This window comes from Panicum virgatum, chromosome 5N (genome assembly GCF_016808335.1).
Source record: "Panicum virgatum strain AP13 chromosome 5N, P.virgatum_v5, whole genome shotgun sequence".
Lineage (NCBI taxonomy): Eukaryota > Viridiplantae > Streptophyta > Magnoliopsida > Poales > Poaceae > Panicum > Panicum virgatum.
In genome coordinates, this window is record NC_053149.1 from 11,399,264 (window position 1) to 11,417,837 (window position 18,574).

Sequence of the window (18,574 nt, forward strand, 5' to 3'; positions counted from 1 at the left end):
GTGGTATTATTTTGAAGATCTTGTCATAAGAAAGATAATGGTGCATTACAAATTTAATCTCTATACTTGATTTAATAGTTATAACTGTTTTAGTTTCAGATTTGCATGCATGTAGTGATGGTACTTTTTTTTCTACTTATGAATGCATGCATAAGTTATCTCCTATTTAGTTATCAACAAGTGTAGCCGCGCCATCAAATATAAATGGACCAGCTCAAACTAATATGATATAAAAAATTGTCCGTATGAACCCATGCTCTTCAGACTTCAGGTGATGTTTGCGGAACCATCACTTAATCGCGCCCCTCCCCGCCGCCACAGACCGCCGCTGCATCGCTCCGCTCCACGCTCTCCCTTGCCCGGCGGCTCACCAGTCCTGTTCACCGCCTGCCTCGGCACGGAAGCCGCGTGACGAATCTAACGACGGTAATTAATTGATGATTTGCTACAGTGATGCTACAATAACTATCCTCTAAACGTGCGGTCAAATGTCTCATTAGATTCTTCAGGGTCACTAGCGCGGGGGTTTTGAAGTTGGTTTTGTAAACTGGTTTTGTTTGACATCAAACTATTACTATTCACTATCACGCTGCAAACCAAACGAGCCAGATGCTGTCCCGTCGATGTTGCAGCTCCACATGACCACATCTGATTGGCTTGCGCTGCAAAAGGAAACGCGCTCCCTAGTAGTTCGGCAAGCAGGATGGAAGGACAACGCTGCCATACACAGCAACATAAACGTCATTCTCGTCTGCTTGGTGATTCCATCTCGTGTACTCTAGCTTTTTCCTTGATTTTGGTGTTGTGCTGCAGGGAGATTGGGATCTTTTACTTGCGTCCTCATCACCTATGTATAGATTGGTTTTCTTATCAATTATTACTAAATTTCTCTACAAACTGGATCCACACGCTTCCTTTTGATTTTTTCATTTCATTTTTTATCAGCCTGCAGTTTTGTCTTCCAATTTTTGCGAAATCAGAGAACCAACGACCCTGCCGAGCTGCTCTGTTGTTTAAGCTAGGATTCCCAATAACATCAGAGAAATAAAAGAAAATAATAGATATTCATGCATCTAGCCAAGATCCAGTTGATCAACAACTAACTCACCGGAGCTCCGCCGTGCAGCCATGAAGAGCGGTCGCGTCGAACGTCTCGTCGGCGTGGGTTGGCCACGCTCAGAGCTTTCAACCAGGCCACGGCGGGCCGCTGCTTCGTCTGCCTCGCACGAGACCACAGGGCAACGAACGGAGTGCAGAGACCCCGTGCGCTGCTTCCTTTGCCGTCGCTCGGGGCACCGTGCGAGAGAGTGCCTCCGGCGAAAATCACCTCGCTCGTCTCCGCCGCCGACCCCCCCTCCGCCACCGCCGCCTCCTCCTCCACCGCCTCCTCTCCACCACTGCTGCACCCTTCACCACCTCCACATTCGCCACCGTCGCCTCACCCACCGCCACCATCGCACCGCCCCCCCCCCCCCCCCGACACCAACGCCTGAGACGCTCCCCATGGTGAAGGGTGACCCACATACAAGACCTGACACCGAGACGGTCTTTGTACCTTGCTCCTTCGACCTGCTGAGGGATGGCCGCGACTGGGAGATGCATCTTCCCCGGGGTGACGGGGCTCGGGCCATCGAGGAACTACTGAGGGAACAGCTCCACCTCCGCCGCGGCGACGTCACGGTTACAGTACATCAGCCGGAACCGTACCTCATCCGCTTCGAGCGAAGCGACCACTGCGCTGCTGCAAGGGAGCGTGGGAGGTTCATGGGGCGCGGCATCGACATCTGCCTTCGGCCATGGCGTAGCCTCACCCACGCCCTCGGCCTGCGCCTCTTCTACCGGGTGCGCCTATGCTTCGACTGTTGGAACCGCGGCGAGCTCGAACACGCGTTCCCAGCTCGCACTCGCCTCGCGACGCTCTCATGCGCTCACAATCGTCGGCGGACGCAAGGAAGAAGAAGAACAGTACGCACACAAGGTGTTCGGTGTTTCGGCGACGAACGCCCTGGCCGCCGCTGCGGCCTGTATGCTGGCCTTTCATTCACATCTCGACTCGACACACTTACACAGGGGTGGGTGGTGGCTCTTATAACCACACGGCTCCGCTCCGCGCCCGGCTATCCCGCCATGGCCGCACGCTGCGCGCTTCTTGCGCCCGGGCGACGCGCTCCGCCCGCGCGACGTGCGCTCGTGCCCAACGGCCATCCGTGCTGCCCGCCACCACACCAACGACCCACGACTGCGTCACCTACACGTGCAGCTCGTGCCATCTGCATCGCCCGCCCCAGCCCGAGCCACCTCGTGCTCGCTGGACGCGACGTGCCCGCGCCCATGGTGCGCTCCAAGCAGCACACACGCATACACAACGCACACACTCCGCTCATCGTCAAGCTTAGTTCTAACAATCACCCCCCTAAGCTTGACGTGGCGACACCTTCGTCTTCATGGCTTCACTGGATCCTCGCCGACGTCCGCGTGCAGCGTCGTCTCCAGCGTCGTCTCCTGCACCGCGTGCACCACCATTGCCGCCGCGTTTCGCATCACCGCCGTTCGCCATGATCCGCATAGTGCGGCCACCACGTCCGCGCGACGTCCACGCGTTCCCGGGCCGGCTCCTTGTGCGCTGTAAGGCTCCAGCCTGCCCGACTCCGCCATCACCGTGGAAGACGCGACTGACGCGCATCACTCCACATATTGCTGCCGCCCGATCGCACGCACGATCACAGCTCCGATCGCCCACACGATCTCCGCTCCACTGATCGCTCTGACGATCACCCACGCGAACGCTGCGCGCGCATACACGCAGTCCGGCGCACACACGCCTATCTTGATCGCCACACGATCACCTACGATGGCTGCACGCACACATGCGCCTCCGCACCCGACACACGCGTGCACCGCGTTCTGGCTCGCACACACGGCCAGTCGCGCTCCACACACGCACAGCTTCTCCTCCGCGCCGACGGCTGCCGCTCCGCACGTCACCGCCGCGCGCCACCATCTGCTTTCTCGGCGACACATGCCGAACTTCGTCTTCTCCGCTGGCGACTCCCTCCGCGACACATGCTGGGCTTCTCCGCCAGCGGCTCCTCGATCCGGCGACAAACGCCGTCTTCTCTGGCTCCGGCGACACACGCCGTCGAGCGCATCACGCTCGGCAGGATCGACACACGATCCACTGCCAACGCCTCCATCCGGTGATCACGCGCGGGCCGACACACGGCCGAGCGAACTCGCCGCACCGTCATCACTCGACGCCATCACGCCGCCGGCCACCACCAGCGCGCCTCCGTCGAAACCGGCTCTGATGCCAATTGTTGGAACCGCGGCGAGCTCGAACACGCGTTCCCAGCTCGCACTCGCCTCGCGACGCTCTCATGCGCTCACAATCGTCGGCGGACGCAAGGAAGAAGAAGAACAGTACGCACACAAGGTGTTCGGTGTTTCGGCGACGAACGCCCTGGCCGCCGCTGCGGCCTGTATGCTGGCCTTTCATTCACATCTCGACTCGACACACTTACACAGGGGTGGGTGGTGGCTCTTATAACCACACGGCTCCGCTCCGCGCCCGGCTATCCCGCCATGGCCGCACGCTGCGCGCTTCTTGCGCCCGGGCGACGCGCTCCGCCCGCGCGACGTGCGCTCGTGCCCAACGGCCATCCGTGCTGCCCGCCACCACACCAACGACCCACGACTGCGTCACCTACACGTGCAGCTCGTGCCATCTGCATCGCCCGCCCCAGCCCGAGCCACCTCGTGCTCGCTGGACGCGACGTGCCCGCGCCCATGGTGCGCTCCAAGCAGCACACACGCATACACAACGCACACACTCCGCTCATCGTCAAGCTTAGTTCTAACATCGACGGCATCCCACCCCGCGCCTGGACGCTGGAAATCGTCGACAGAGTCATTGGCAAATCGGTGTGCGCTACAATGCATCAACACCGACTTGGTGCAGCCAAGAGATACGAGGCATATCGACCTCTGGGCAAGGACTGCAGACCCAAGTGACATCCCGAAGCGGGTCTGGCTCGTCTTCACGAACAGAGCTTCTGACCAGTCCTCGGCGGTCTTCGTCACGGAGGTGCCACCGGAGTCATGGCACCAGGGGGCATCCTACGAGGTCTTCCTCCACATGCCGCTGATTGAAGACTACTCGGCCGTGGCGGACAACCTGCAAGACAACCCGGTGGCTTCACACCCATCCGCCGCGCCTACGGCTGGCGCTACGGCCTGATGGACGGCGCCCCTCCTGGCTCAAGGTCCAGGTTTCCGGCCAGGCTGCCACTGCCCCCGCGTGTGCCGGAGGACCGACGGCGCGACGGCGCCTCTCCGGAACGCGGCCGGCGCGGTGACCGTGCCGACCGCGGCGGGCGCAAGGACAACGACGACAACGCCTGCGTCGCACGTGCCGATCGTGCCTCTGGCGTACAGGAAAGAAGCCAGCCACGTCCACGATCCAGCAGGGACACCTGCAAATCGCAGGCCTTCAACTGGCCGGCGCGTCGGGGTGATGGTGACGGCGACGACGACTACGACCATCCCGGCCAGGGTGGGGACGCTTCCTCGGGCTACGCTTTCTTCTCCTTGGAGAACAACGAGCCGGTGCGTCGGGAACGCACCCCCCCCCCCCCAAGGCGCCGGGATGGGGGCCACGGGCAACGCCGGGCGATGGACGACCACCGCGTGCTTGACGACTGCTGGACGCGGCGTGACCAGGACGACGACGACCACCAGCCTGGGCACCAACGCCACCTCAGGAATGCGCCGCACGCCACCTCCGCCATCTACTGTCCGCGCTTGCCCAGCGAGGAGGAGCTGCAGAACATAAGCTCAGCTGACCTGCACTCTATCTTCTCGGCGCATGCGCACACGCTTAAGCGCAGCTTGGCGGAACTCGACGGAAATCAGGTGAGCAATATTCAAGCAAACAACCCCCATACAAAATGGGAGTAATTGCTCTTTAGTGGGGTGCAGGACTACATGGACAAGGCGCTACGTTTTGCTGCGAGACTCGGACTCGGCGACCTCGCCACCGGGAATGCAGCCTGGTCCGCCAGGCGCGACGGCGACACTGCGGTGCCTGCCAGCCGCGTCTACGCTCGGCTTCAATCGGCACTGCACCCGTCTCCACCACGTGACCTGGTGCTCCCCACGCCGCTTGCGCTTCCTGTCTCGGCCGGTGCCTCCCTGGGAGATGCTGGGGCGGCGGCTTCTGGGACGCCATCACCGGCGTGCGCCGCCTCCGACGATGCTGGCCCCGACTTGGGCCACGGCGCGGCTGAGGCCTTCGCCAGCACGGGCCAAGATGGGCCCCCTTCCTTGGCTACGCTGGCCAGGTCAGTCCTGGGCCACGACGAGGCCAACAGCACCGCGGGCCAAGTTGGGCCCCCACCTCCGGCTGCGCAAGCACGTCTTTTTTATTTTTATATTTTTCAAAAAAAAATTTACAGAAATATATTTTTGGTTTCAGATTTTACAGTTCTATACCCCTACCGCCCGGCAGGAGGGCGGCAGGTAGGGCTTCGTCGGTGGTATTACCTCCCTCACCCCTCCTCTCTCCCTCTCCCCTCTCTGGATCTCGTGGGCAGAAAATGAGGGCACGAGAGAAGGGACGGGGTTTTATATTTGGGGCGGGAGCCTGCCGCCCCCCTGTCGGGCGGCAGGCCCCCTGCCGCCAAGTGGTGGGGCGGCAGGGGGCGGCAGGCTTCCGCCAAAGACCTCTACGCAAAAAAAATTTATATTTATTTATATATAGTCCTTACCGCCCTCTTGCCGGGCGGTAGTGGTATAAACTGTAAAATCTGAAACCAAAAAATATATTTCTGTAATTTTTTTTGAAAAATATAAAAATAAAAAAGACGCCTGCGCAAGCTGCCTTGGAGCCCGGCTCACCGCTGGCGACCATGGGCCGGGACAGGCCGACTTCTCCCACAGGCGAAGATGAAGGCGTCGACGCCCTGTTCCGCGCGCCAGAGGCGACGGCCGACCTCCAGCCACCGGCACGGCGGCCGCGCCCCCGCCGAACCTTCGACATGACTGCCGTCTGCCGGAGTGCACGCTTGGCCAAGAAACCCACCATGCCGGTGGTTGAACGCGCACAAAGGAACCTCTGCCGCAAGCTGGGCCTCGAGGATGCTGAGATCGCGCCGGTCGAACAGGTACTCAAGGAATTCATTGGCATGTTTGCTGGGCCGGTGCCGGAGAACATCATTGCGGCCATGACCGCAACTTCGATCTGGATGATGAAGGAGAAGACCTGCTCAATGAAGCACTACTGCAGCACGCAGGAGAAGCCTTTGGGGACATGCAGCTTGGAGACGAGGCTGGGGCCGTTTAAACCCATTGCATGGTTTGCGCTGCGCTACTATCGTCTACACATGTATCTTGTTATCAGTACATGAAACGGTCTCTGCGACACCTTGCAACATCGCCTGCTTCCAAGAAACTAAGTTGCATACCATCGACCAATCACTGGCGAATTTCCTAGGTGCATACCGTCTAAATAAGTTTGCATGCAAGCCTGCGCACGGCACCAGAGGAGGTATTTTGGTCGTCTGGAATGAAAACATCATTGAAGTCCACAGTACCGCTATCGGTAGATACTCCCTCACGACCATGATGACTGTGAGAAGCACAGGCCAATTCTTCAAACTCACCACTATCTATGGGCCTTCAAGACGGCCTGAGAAAGAAGTCTTCCTACAACACCTCCGTGATCTCAAGCCACAAGATGACATAAAATGGCTCCTTCTAGGCGATTTCAATCTAATCTACCGAGCGAGAGACAAAAACAATAGAAATCTTGACCTCCGCCTTATGAGATGGTTCCGCAACATCATAAACAGCTGTGAGATAAAGGAAATTCGCTTGCAAAACAGAAAGTTCACCTGGAGCAACGAACAGCGCCGTCCAACGTTGGTTAAGCTTGACAGATTTTTTTGCAACCAGGCTTGGGACCTAACCTTTGACGACCACGTCCTACATGCGCTTTCCTCCTCCCTCTCGGACCACTGCCCGCTGCTCCTATGTAGCCAGGCAGGACCTCGCAGGCCTACTCCTTTCAGATTCGAGAATGTCTGGACGCGCCTACCTCGCTTCCAAGAAGTGGTTGCATCGGCATGGAATGCGCCAACACAGCATACGGAACCATTCCACCGGCTAGGGCACAAGCTCCACTGCACAGCGAGAGCGCTAAAAAAATGGAGCAAAAGCATCATCTCAGACGCAAGAATGAAATTGCACATGGCACAGGAAGTCATCCTGCGTTTTGACGAGGCACAAGATAGAAGAGAACTCACGGACTCGGAATTTAACCTTCGAGCTAAGCTAAAAAAGAGACTCTTGGGTTGGGCAGTTCTGGAAAGAGCGCGAAGAAAGCAGTGCTCCCGGTCCCGGATCACTTATCTGCGGGAAGGCGATGCCAACACCAAATTTTTCCACCTCAAGGCCAATGGAAGAAGAAGGAAAATTTCATCCAAAGACTGCGCCGTGATGCGGGCTGGGCCATCACCCCTGAAGACAAGCGAAATCTAATCCAAGACCATTTCTCTACGATGCTGGCCCAACCTGAACCGCGGTCCAAAGATTTCAACTGGAGTGCTTTGAGCCTTCCGGACGTTGACGGATTTTTTTCATTTTTATATTTAAAAAAATTAAAATTTCAAAAATATATGGCGGTTTCGAAAAATTTCAAAACTATACCCCTGTCGCCCTCTACCTGGGCGACAGGGGGCCTGTCGCCCCCTGGATGGGCGACAGGACCTAAATGTAAAATTTTTTTTACATTTAAGTCCTGGCACCCGGGACGCATTAAACAGCGAACTTGTAAAATCGTAGAAAAATCGGAAAAATACAAACTCAACTGTTCTGGATTCTATGAAACAAGATCTACAACTTTTGTTATATAAAGTTTTTCATTTGATCAATGTATATTGCTCTATTTTAAATACTAGTTTAATGCACTTTTATTTAAATCTCAAGATCCATCCTTTGGATGCAGGTCACCTTTGGCTAGAGTGTTTCATATGGTGAGCATAGGCTTGTACAAAATTGGTAGATCCAGAAAACATTTCTAGAATAAGTTTTTAAATTAAATCTTGCAATATGTCTAGTTTAAATGGGTTATTTATCCATGCTGCTATACTGAGTTTTAGAAGCCATAACTTTTACAGTACCATTATTTTATTTCCTAAGAGTTATAAAAAAAGTTTGGTAAATTTTAGATAAGCACAACTAGACCAAATGAATTATGACTAAGGTAAATGCACTAAATCAAGAAAAATAGTTCTTGTACCTAGAAAATTTGAAATAATTCATTTGGTCTAGTTGTGCTTATCTAAAATTTACCAAACTTTTTTTGTAGCTCTTAGGAAATAAAATAATGGTACTGTAAAAGTTATGGCTTCTAAAACTCAGTATAGCAGCATGGATAAATAACTCATTTAAACTAGACATATTGCAAGATTTAATTTAAAAACTTATTCTAGAAATGTTTTCTGGGCCTACCAATTTTGTACAAGCCTATGCTTACCATATGCAACACTCTGGCCAAAGATGACATGCATCCAAAGGATGGATCTTGAGATTTAAATAAAAGTGCATTAAACTAGTATTTAAAATAGAGCAAGATACATTGATCAAATGAAAAACTTTATATAACAAAAGTTGTAGATCTTGTTTCGTAGAATCCATAATAGTTGAGTTTGTATTTTTCCGATTTTATATCTATTTTACAAGTTCGCTGTTTAATGCGTCCCGGGCGCCAGGACCTAAATGTAAATTTTCTTTTACATTTAGGTCCTGTCGCCCAGCCAGAGGGCGACAGGCCCCCTGTCGCCCAGGCAAGGGGCGACAGGGGTATAGTTTTGAAATTTTTCGAAACCGCCATATATTTTTGAAATTTTAATTTTTTTAAATACAAAAATGAAAAAAATCCGACGTTGACTTGACTTCGTTGGGCCTTTCGATGAAGACGAAATCTTGCGGGCTATTGCACAACTACCGCAGGATAAAGCCCCTGGCCCGGATGGCTTCACTGGTTTATTCTTCAAAAGTTGCTGGCCGATAATAAAGCTGGATGTTATTGCTGCAGTCAACGCCTTCTACAACTTGAGATGTGCAGACTTCAATCTCCTCAACAAAGCAAACATCGTCCTCATTACAAAACTGGAAGGAGCTGAGGATATCCGCGACTACCGGCCAATCAGCCTAATTCATGCTGTCGCAAAGATCATTTCCAAAATTCTCGCTTTACGGCTAGCCCCCTTCTTGAATGCCCTCATATCGCCGTGTCAGAGTGCCTTCATTAGAGGCCGAAGCATCCATGACAACTACATGTATGTGCGCAACATTGCACGCAAATTCCATAAGACTCGAATGCCAGCTTTACTTCTGAAACTAGACATCTCTAAAGCGTTCGACACGGTACGCTGGGACTACCTTCTATCACTGATGCGGCACAGAGGCTTCCCAACACGCTGGCGAAATTGGATTACTGCCACTTTAGCATCCTCCTCCTCGCGCGTACTACTCAACGGCGTCCCTCTGGACCCTATAATGCACGGCAGGGGACTGCGACAAGGGGATCCCCTCTCCCCACTACTATTCATACTTGCAATCGATCCCCTGCACCGTCTACTTCAGGAGGCCACAGACCAAGGAATACTCAGCAAGCTGCGAGGCAGGGCAGCAAGACTCTGACTCTCTATGTACGTGGATGATGCGGTAATTTTTTGCAAAGCCTACGGCCACAGATATCAACAATCTCAGGAACATCTTAATCAATTTTGGGGAAACGACCGGTCTCCGAACGAACATACGGAAAACGAGTGTCACACCAATTGCATGCGATGGCATCAATCTCGACAACATCCTCGCCAATTTACTGGTCGCACGTGCAGCCTTCCCGATTAAATATCTTGGCCTGCCACTTACAGTACGGCGCCTACGGAAGATAGACTTCCAACCTTTGATTGAAAAAGCTGCGGGTAAACTATCAACTTGGCAAGGAAGGAACCTCACGCAGGCGGGACGCGTCTGCCTCACTAAAGCGGTCCTCTCTTCACAACCAGTCTACCTCCTCACTGCACTGAAGGCGACGAAAGAGGTGCTAGAGGACCTGGATAAAATAAGGAAGCGCTTCTTATGGGCGGACGGCGAAGAATTAACAGGAGGAAAGTGCAAAGTCAACTGGACCAAATCCTGCATGCCTAAGGAACTGGGAGGCTTGGGAATCCTTAACCTCGAAAAGTTTGCTCGTGCTACGCCTAAGATGGCTCTGGCACAGTTGGGTATCACCAGACAAACCATGGGCTTCCACAGAGCTCCCTTCTGACGAGACAGACCGCTTTCTATTTGCCACCTGCACCACCATCCGAATTGGAAATGGCCGAAAGGCAAGCTTCTGGGATTCTGGCTGGGTCCAAGGAAGGCGACCTAAAGACATCGCACCACTGCTTTATGCCAAATCTAAAAGGAAGAATCGCAGAGTTGCTGACGCCTTACTTCATAATAACTGGATCAGAGATCTCGACCTTCGAACGGGGAGCACTGCACAACACTTCCTGCAATTCGCAAACCTGTGGAGCATGGTACGCAACGTTCAATTGGATGACAGCCAGGACGACAGCATTACCTGGAAGCTCACAGCCTCCGGAGTTTATTCCGCGGCCTCGGCCTATAGGGCGCAATTCTTGGGCTGTACCACAGTGCCTAGAATCTGCTCTATCTGGAAGACCTGGGCGCTGCCCAAAGCCAAGTTCTTTACCTCGCTCATTACACAAAATCGCGTCTGGACCTCGAACAGGCTGGCTCGACGTGGTTGGGACCACAGCCCCTTTTGCCCACTATGCAGAGCAACAATGGAAAATTCCTTCCATCTCATTTCTGAATGTCGATACACCAGAAGAATTTGGGGCCGTGTAGCTACGTGGGTGGTGCTGCCGGACCTAAGCCCTCCAAACTGGAAGCCATCTAGCAACACTTTGGAATGGTGGATCAACGTCACAACAATCCCAGCTACGCCGCGGAAGGCTGTGCGAACGCTAGTCATGCTTGTTATCTGGGAGATCTGGAAGGAAAGAAACATGAGAATTTTCCAACATAAGGAGTCAAGCGCACTCTCCCTCCTCGCGAAATTTAAAAACGAGGCTACAGCTTGGGCCCACGCGGGGCAACTCACCTAGCGTCCTTAATAGCGTACCAATAATTTCAAGTGTATAAACTTCTTTTGTAACTCCCCAGTTAGCCGGTTCTGTAACTCCTCTTCTTTATCAATGAAATAAGCACAATCTCGTGCTTGTTCGTTCAAAAAAAAAAAAACTAACTCAGAGACGTGCCTGCCCATACAGTAGATATCTGCTCCTCGGCTTAGGTAACAATAATTGCCTGCCCATACAGTAGATATCTGCTCCTCGGCTTAGGTAACAATAATTTTACGCCAATGCGCCTGCGGTGCAGTGGTAGGACTCCCGTCGCAGAGGCTACCCACCCGGGTTCGATTCCCAGTCTGGGATCGCCCGGGTGTGGCACTGGGGTTTATCCCCAAAGAGGGTACCGGTGTGCGTGCGTGCGTGCGTGTGTATAGGTGTGTGGTGTGTGCGCGCGTGTGTAAGCCCCCGGCAGGTGCGTCCTCGGACTTCGCGGCAGCCCATCTGCGTTGAGCGCGCGGTCAGTATGGGTGGCCAACTGAGTTTTTAAATGATTCACCAGTGCTCCTGGGTGCTTTAAAAGAAATACCATGCATGTTCAAAATGTGTCCGGTGACGTAGATAGGTTAGCGTTACTATGAGACCGTCCAGATAGCTACCCGCCTTCAGGTATTGCAGCTCTGCGCTACGGGCTACGGCACCATAAAAAAAATATAATTAAACTGCAATAATTTATGGTGCAAGTGGACAAGTAAACTGATTGTTTTCGCTGGGATGCAACGCAAGCCACCGGTTTGGCAGGTGCACGTGACATAAACATACGTGGCGTGTTATTTTATTTGTACGCTTTTGCTGGCTGTTGACACCTCCTTTACATCTGTGTTACCCAAAATTTCTTATGTTACGCAAGCGGACACCTGGTCAGTCTACACATGTAAAAATATATCTTTCTAGTAGAGGATAGATAATGTAAAGGTCAATTATCATGCCATCCGATGACGTGGTGAAAAGCTAAGGCCTATATGAAATGAAAGGTGCGCGATAGCAGCCGCAGGTGGGCGTTGTTAATAATGGGCAATGGCGACATTTATATATGCCGCAGTATCCGGTAATAATAAAGTTTCAAAGAGGCAATATATATGTAGGTGCTGGAAAAGGAGGTAGTCCCGCATTTCAAATTATAGATTGTTTTGGTATTTCTAGTTGCATATCTACATAGATGTATATCTAAATGTATTGTAAAATAAATATGAGGTAGATGATAATCGATGGCGATAAGCTCCTATTTAAAAGATATGGTTCTCTGATTAGCTTAGGGCCTTATTAGCCAGTAACAACTCACAATTAACAAGTGGAGTACAAAGTACAAGCTACAGACTACATAAGCACTTGGATGGGTTTGCTCCGCACAATCTGGGCTGGTCGGACCACAAAACCTTGCCCGCCCGAAAGTTGCATGGGCCGATAGGCGGGCCCCGCATGCTGAGATACAAATTGCAAAAATATTTGTTGATTTTAATTTTTTTTTTGTAGAAATAGGTCCTCTCACCAACTCAAAGGGCAAGTTGTAAATCGCTATTTACAATGGGTAATTTGTTAAAAAGTCTGTCATCTAGAAGGACGGGACCGTTGACTTGCTATGCCCACAGGTGGATGCATGCATGCTAGCTCTGGACTTTCGGAGTAATTTGACGCTGCAGTTTTTTTTATATATATTGACTTATTGAGCTCGGCTTGGTGGAGTGGACAAGCAATAAACTGATTATTAGTTGTACTCCCTCCGTTTCAAATTATAAGTCATTTCAAAAATTTTGGAGAGTCAAATTTTTCTAAGTTTGACCAAATTTATACAACAAGATAATAACATTTACGATATCAATTAAGTATCATTATTGGAATGACTTATAATTTGAAACGGATGGAGTAGCTAGGATACAGTGAGACGAATCTCCAGTTTGACAACGTGCAAGTGACATAAATTTTAAATATATATATAAGCGGCTATTATTTTATCCGGCGTATGCTTTTGCTGGAGATTCACCTCCTTTTCGCATGTGTGCAAATGGACGCTTGGTCCGCCAAAAAAGTTCTCCTTTGCGACAGAAGACCGTGACGCGTTGACACGTTGCGACGATGAAAATGACACAAGGCATATTAAATTTTGTAGGTCGCACGAGGGCAGCCGGATAGGCTAGCTGTACACTTGTAACGGTTGTTTTTGTTTAGTTTATACTCCTAGTACTTGAATCGGGTAAAGTCGTAATGATGCATTATATATGTAGCAGGTATTAAAAATACCTTAAATAAATAAAAAGTCGTAAAGATGCGACAGATTGAGGTCGATCAGTCGATGGTGGTGGACGGGAGATGGATTTGTCGTCAGAGCGTATCTATCTTCTCGGCCCACGGACCATGGTGGCTGCTGGATCCGACCGACGACGACAGGCCGTTTTTTCTTTTTTATATTTTTTAAAAATTAAAATTTCAAAAATATATGTCCGTTTTCAAATATTTTAAAAATATACCCCGGTCGCCCTCCCATAGGGCGACAGGCCCAATGTGTAATTTTTTTTTCAAATTTGCAATGAAGTCCCTGGAAAGAAAAAAAAAAGCGGGGGATCTGTCGCCCCCCCAACGGGCGACAGGGGCCTGTCGCCCTCCCGAGGGCGACAGGCCCCTGTCGTCCGTTGGGGGGCGATAGGCCCCCTTTTTTTTCTCGGACTTTTATTTTTGCAGGGACCTATTTTGAGCTATTCGAGCGTGTATTCGTCATCATCGTCGGCAAGATCTCGGCCGCTAACTCCTACCGCACGTTACTTGTCCTTCATTAAATCACGGAAAAAATCGCAAAAACTTCCCTTATTTCACGAGCATTATGGAACCCACAAACATAATAAGTTCACATAAATAATATCTATAAAAACAAATGACAAGTAACCTACCACAATCATAAACATCGGATACAAATAAGCGGTCCACAGCTATCTCATTACAAATAAATATCATATACATCTAACCACCCTAGGGCGTCGGACCCTCTTAGCCCTCTGCTGGGTACGGACATGTCCCTCGGAGTAGGTGAGAACATCCGGAGACCTCACCTGTCGCTCAGGACGTGCAAGGGGCTGCGGTGTCTGCTGCTGAGAGATCCCAAGTGGTGCTCCTCCTAGCTGTGAATACCCCAAGACATCGGGGTCACCTTGCGCGGCAGGCTCTTCTGGACTCAAGCTGTCGAAGTCGTCTAAGGTGAATGTCTCGTTATCTGGTCGAAAGGAGGAAGAAGAAGGTCCGGCGCCCGCATCGGGGTAGAATTCTACGCAAAAAATATGGATGTTAGCGTACGCTCGTATATTTCGTAATGACATGTAGAAACCGAAATACGAAACATAAATTAACCTGTGCACGCCGGTATCTGTGGCCGCGGTACCATCCCTGGATACGGTCCGCCAACTGGTACTGTCCCTCTAAACATTCCAGTATGGCCGAACGCAGTAGCTGGATCGTATCCTGTATGTGATATTAGTAAATATGTAGGAACACTTGATGTAATTTTAAAGAGATATGTACGTTACCTGTACTTAGAAAGAACTGCGACGTCGGCCCGTGTATGGTCGACGGACACGGGAACGACGACGACGCCTGAGACGACCCGTGGCTGTCTTCGTACTGCACACGGCTTCCGAAGTTGTGCGTTACCTGACGCAACTGATCACGCTGCCTCGACCATGCCTCTATCTGCTCAAACTGGGTCATTGGGGATCCGGCACGTACCCTCGTCAGGTAAGTCGAGCAGTCCGTCTCCATCATGTTGCAAAGGCGAAACTGCATCAATTCAGTAAAGTTACAAACACATGAATTATCTTATGAATATGATTATATATATATACAAATATGATCAAGAGACTCACCGCGCCAGCTAGTGCCTCCACGTGGTGCCGGGCATAGCCATCCTGAGGCCTCGCCTGGTTTGGCTGCGGGTGAGTGTCAACAAAAACCAGACGAGCCCGAGTCCGGGGTAAGTACCAAGTGAGGTAAGCCCTAAAGGAGCTATCTGTGTGTGGTCCTGTTGGATGGACCAAGTGCTCGTCTGCCTGTTCCCATTGGTCCACCCACGGCTGGATCTTGGTGAGCCAATCATCAGAGCACGGCAAGCCACTCCTTGACAACCTACAAAGTGGACCACGAAGAATCGTTAGAATCGACACGAATGTATGAGCCAAGTTCATTCATAATTACCTGTGGTCCTGGCGACTGACACGCTCCAACGCGGTGGGCACCGGAAACTCCTGGCGCTGCCCAAACTGTCTCCTGACTCTCCAGGGGCAATATGCCTCAACCGCGATGTCATAAACCAGGACGGCGGAAGTAAGCCACAGGCTCGCATTCGCGGAGCAGTGCGAAGACAGGCCTGCTGGTGCACGGGTAGCCACAGCCTCTGGGCTGTAAGGCTCCCAGACAACGTCCTCGGGCGTCAGCATGTCGAGCTCCGAAACAAACTCAGGATATGCGCGTTTAACCCGCGCATGTGCCCAGGACCTCTGCATTCCGAATAAGTAAAATTAAAAGTGCGCTAATACATCATGTAACAATGAATAACAAAATTAGGTTTGTTGCGAACATACCTGACGCCAGATCCAGATAGTTCCCATAGTGGGCCTCTCGTCCTCCTCGTCGCCGTACATGCCCCCCGTGGTAAGGCTCGTGGCTGACCAAGGGGCGACCAACGGCTAGCCTCTCGTACGACCAAAGCTGTAGCAGTAGTGGGCACCCTGACAGGATAGCGTTCCCATGTGTCTTCATGCACCCATCGCAGAGTCCACGGTAAGTGGCTGCAAGTACCGCCTCACCCCAGCTGTAGGGCGGTACGTCCTCGTCCCCATCCGCAATCTCCCGTGCATACGGAAGGAGAATCCTATCGACCGAGTTGCCATGAGTGTTGTTGAACATGATGTAACCAAACAACCAAAGTAGGTACGCCTCCAGCGATCTGGTCACACTGTACTCGTCGGCATCCGCAGCCAAAAGGGCAGGCTGCATAAACAATTAAGATAAATAGTTTCAACTATCAATGGAACATGTGAATTGTAACAATTAAATTTATATTTGGAATGAATACGTACTGTAAACTGTAGGAACCAGGTCTTCGAAGGACCTGCTGCTCGCGGGTGCGGGTTGATCGGACCTGCTTCATCCACGCGGTCAACCAGGGCAAAACGGGCCTCCAGCTCATCCTTCCATGAGGCCGCCACCACACGCGGACCTACAGCCTCCCCGACGATAGGGAGGCCGAGGAGGTAGGCCACGTCCTGCAGCGTAGGAGTCATCTCCCCACACGGGAGGTGGAACGTGTGTGTCTCCGGCCTCCATCTGTCAACGAGCGCCGTCAGGAGGGATCGGTCGAGCTGAATAGGCCCAACCTCGACAAGACGGCTCAGAGTCAGTAGGCCGGCCGCACGTAACCTGGAAAAAAACAAAAAATGTCGAAACAAAGGAATACCGGCGAATACATAAGTCATAAACAATAATATTTCATTGCATACCGGTCACACCAATCGTTGTGTATAGAGATCGCCTCGCCGGGTGGACGAGGACGTAGCACCTCTAGGGCTCGGTGCTCAACAGCTGCAAAGTAAGACCTGTGGCTCGAGTCGATCACTGGGTCTAACAAGGAGTCCATCTCCATACCTGCATTCAAAAATATATGAGAACACATAGCTAAATATATATTTCATACAAACTAGACACATAAATACAATAATACTTCATTACATACCTGCCATATTTCATTACTACATATTACAAATAATGAAATACAATTGTGGATCATGACACCGAATGCCTTCCACGAGCAATTCTCGCCGATGCTCGTCTGAACGTAGGAGGTGCTCCATCTCTGGGATTTCCGGAAGGACCGACGTCAGCAGCATCGTGAAGTGCATTCTGAGGACACTTCTTGTAGTTGTGACTCAATGATCCACATTGGCTGCAACGTTTTTGTGCCTTGCTTGCTTCCGACTCGTCCATACTATTCCGAATACGACGTGTCTGACGGCGGCCTTTGCCTTTCTTGGTGGCTGGATCAGGAATAAACATCTTATTCTCATTATCCTGAGTGAAAGGCCCCACAATTCCAATCCCGTATACCTCATGTCCCCATGTGGATACAGCTGCTTCCTTGCTGAAGTACGGTGAAACAAATAGTCCTGGCTGTAACGCAGACTCTGCACATGCCGCAATGAGATGGGAGCATGGCATATGCAATAACTTAGGCTTCATGCAGGAGCAGAATGCTTTGCCATCAACTGTAATCAAACTCTCCTGTACCACTCTATCTCTACGGATACCACGACCACTTCTATCCTTACATAGAACTTCAAATCTATGGTCCATTGTACCTGTGGATATGACGCGGTGCAGTTTTGCCTTTTCAATCTTCTCTTGCATATATTGTGTCACTCTTTTGCAAAACTGAATTTGGGGGTTGCTGATGTTTATGCTTGCAGCCGTGTAACGCTCTCTGAAATACTTCATGCACCCATACATGATGAACTCAACAATTCCCACAAGTGGAAAGGCACGACAAGAACGCATAACCATATTGAAACACTCTGCATGGTTCGTTGTCTGAATACCATACCGTATTCCGTTGGTATCATAAAGGAATGACCATTTCTCCTTAGGTGCACCTCGAATCCAGTGTGAAAATGGCTTCTCAATTGAATCCCTAGCCTCTGCAGCCTGACTCGTGCCTGCTCCTGATGCCCTTACCTTCACTAGCTCTGCAGTCAACTGATCAAGCATCTGCCATAATGCATTGAATTTTCTCTGTTAATTTTGGGTGCACAACCTCTTAAACAGGTTCTTAAGATCCTTGTTCTTGAAGTGTTCATAGAAGTTTGCACCATATGCCTAATGCACCACCTGTTTTGGACATCAAGCCATAATGGAGGTGTTGTCGCAGTTCCACATTGCAATTTCAGTATTGATTGCAGGATACCTGCATGCCTATCACTAATAAGGCACACATCTGGACGTGCAGCAACAACATGATTCTTCACTCGTTCAAGGAACCAATACCAACTGTCTATGTTCTCATTCTCAACAAATGCAAATGCGAGCGGAACAATTTAGTTGTTACAATCTACACCGATTGCGGTGAGTATCTGACCTTTATACCTTCCAGTCAAAAATGTGCCATCAATGCAGATCACCGGAAGACAAAACTGAAATGCTCTAACAGAAGCACCTATGCAAAAGAAGGCTCGTTGCATAATTCTTTGTCCCCTAGTCACGGCTGGTAAAAGGTATGTGTCATAAAAGCTTCCAGGATTTCTAGCAGCAACCTGGGATAACATACGAGGTAGGTTATCATATGATGCCTCGTATGTGCCGAACCGCATCTCGAACACCCTTTGTTTAGCCCG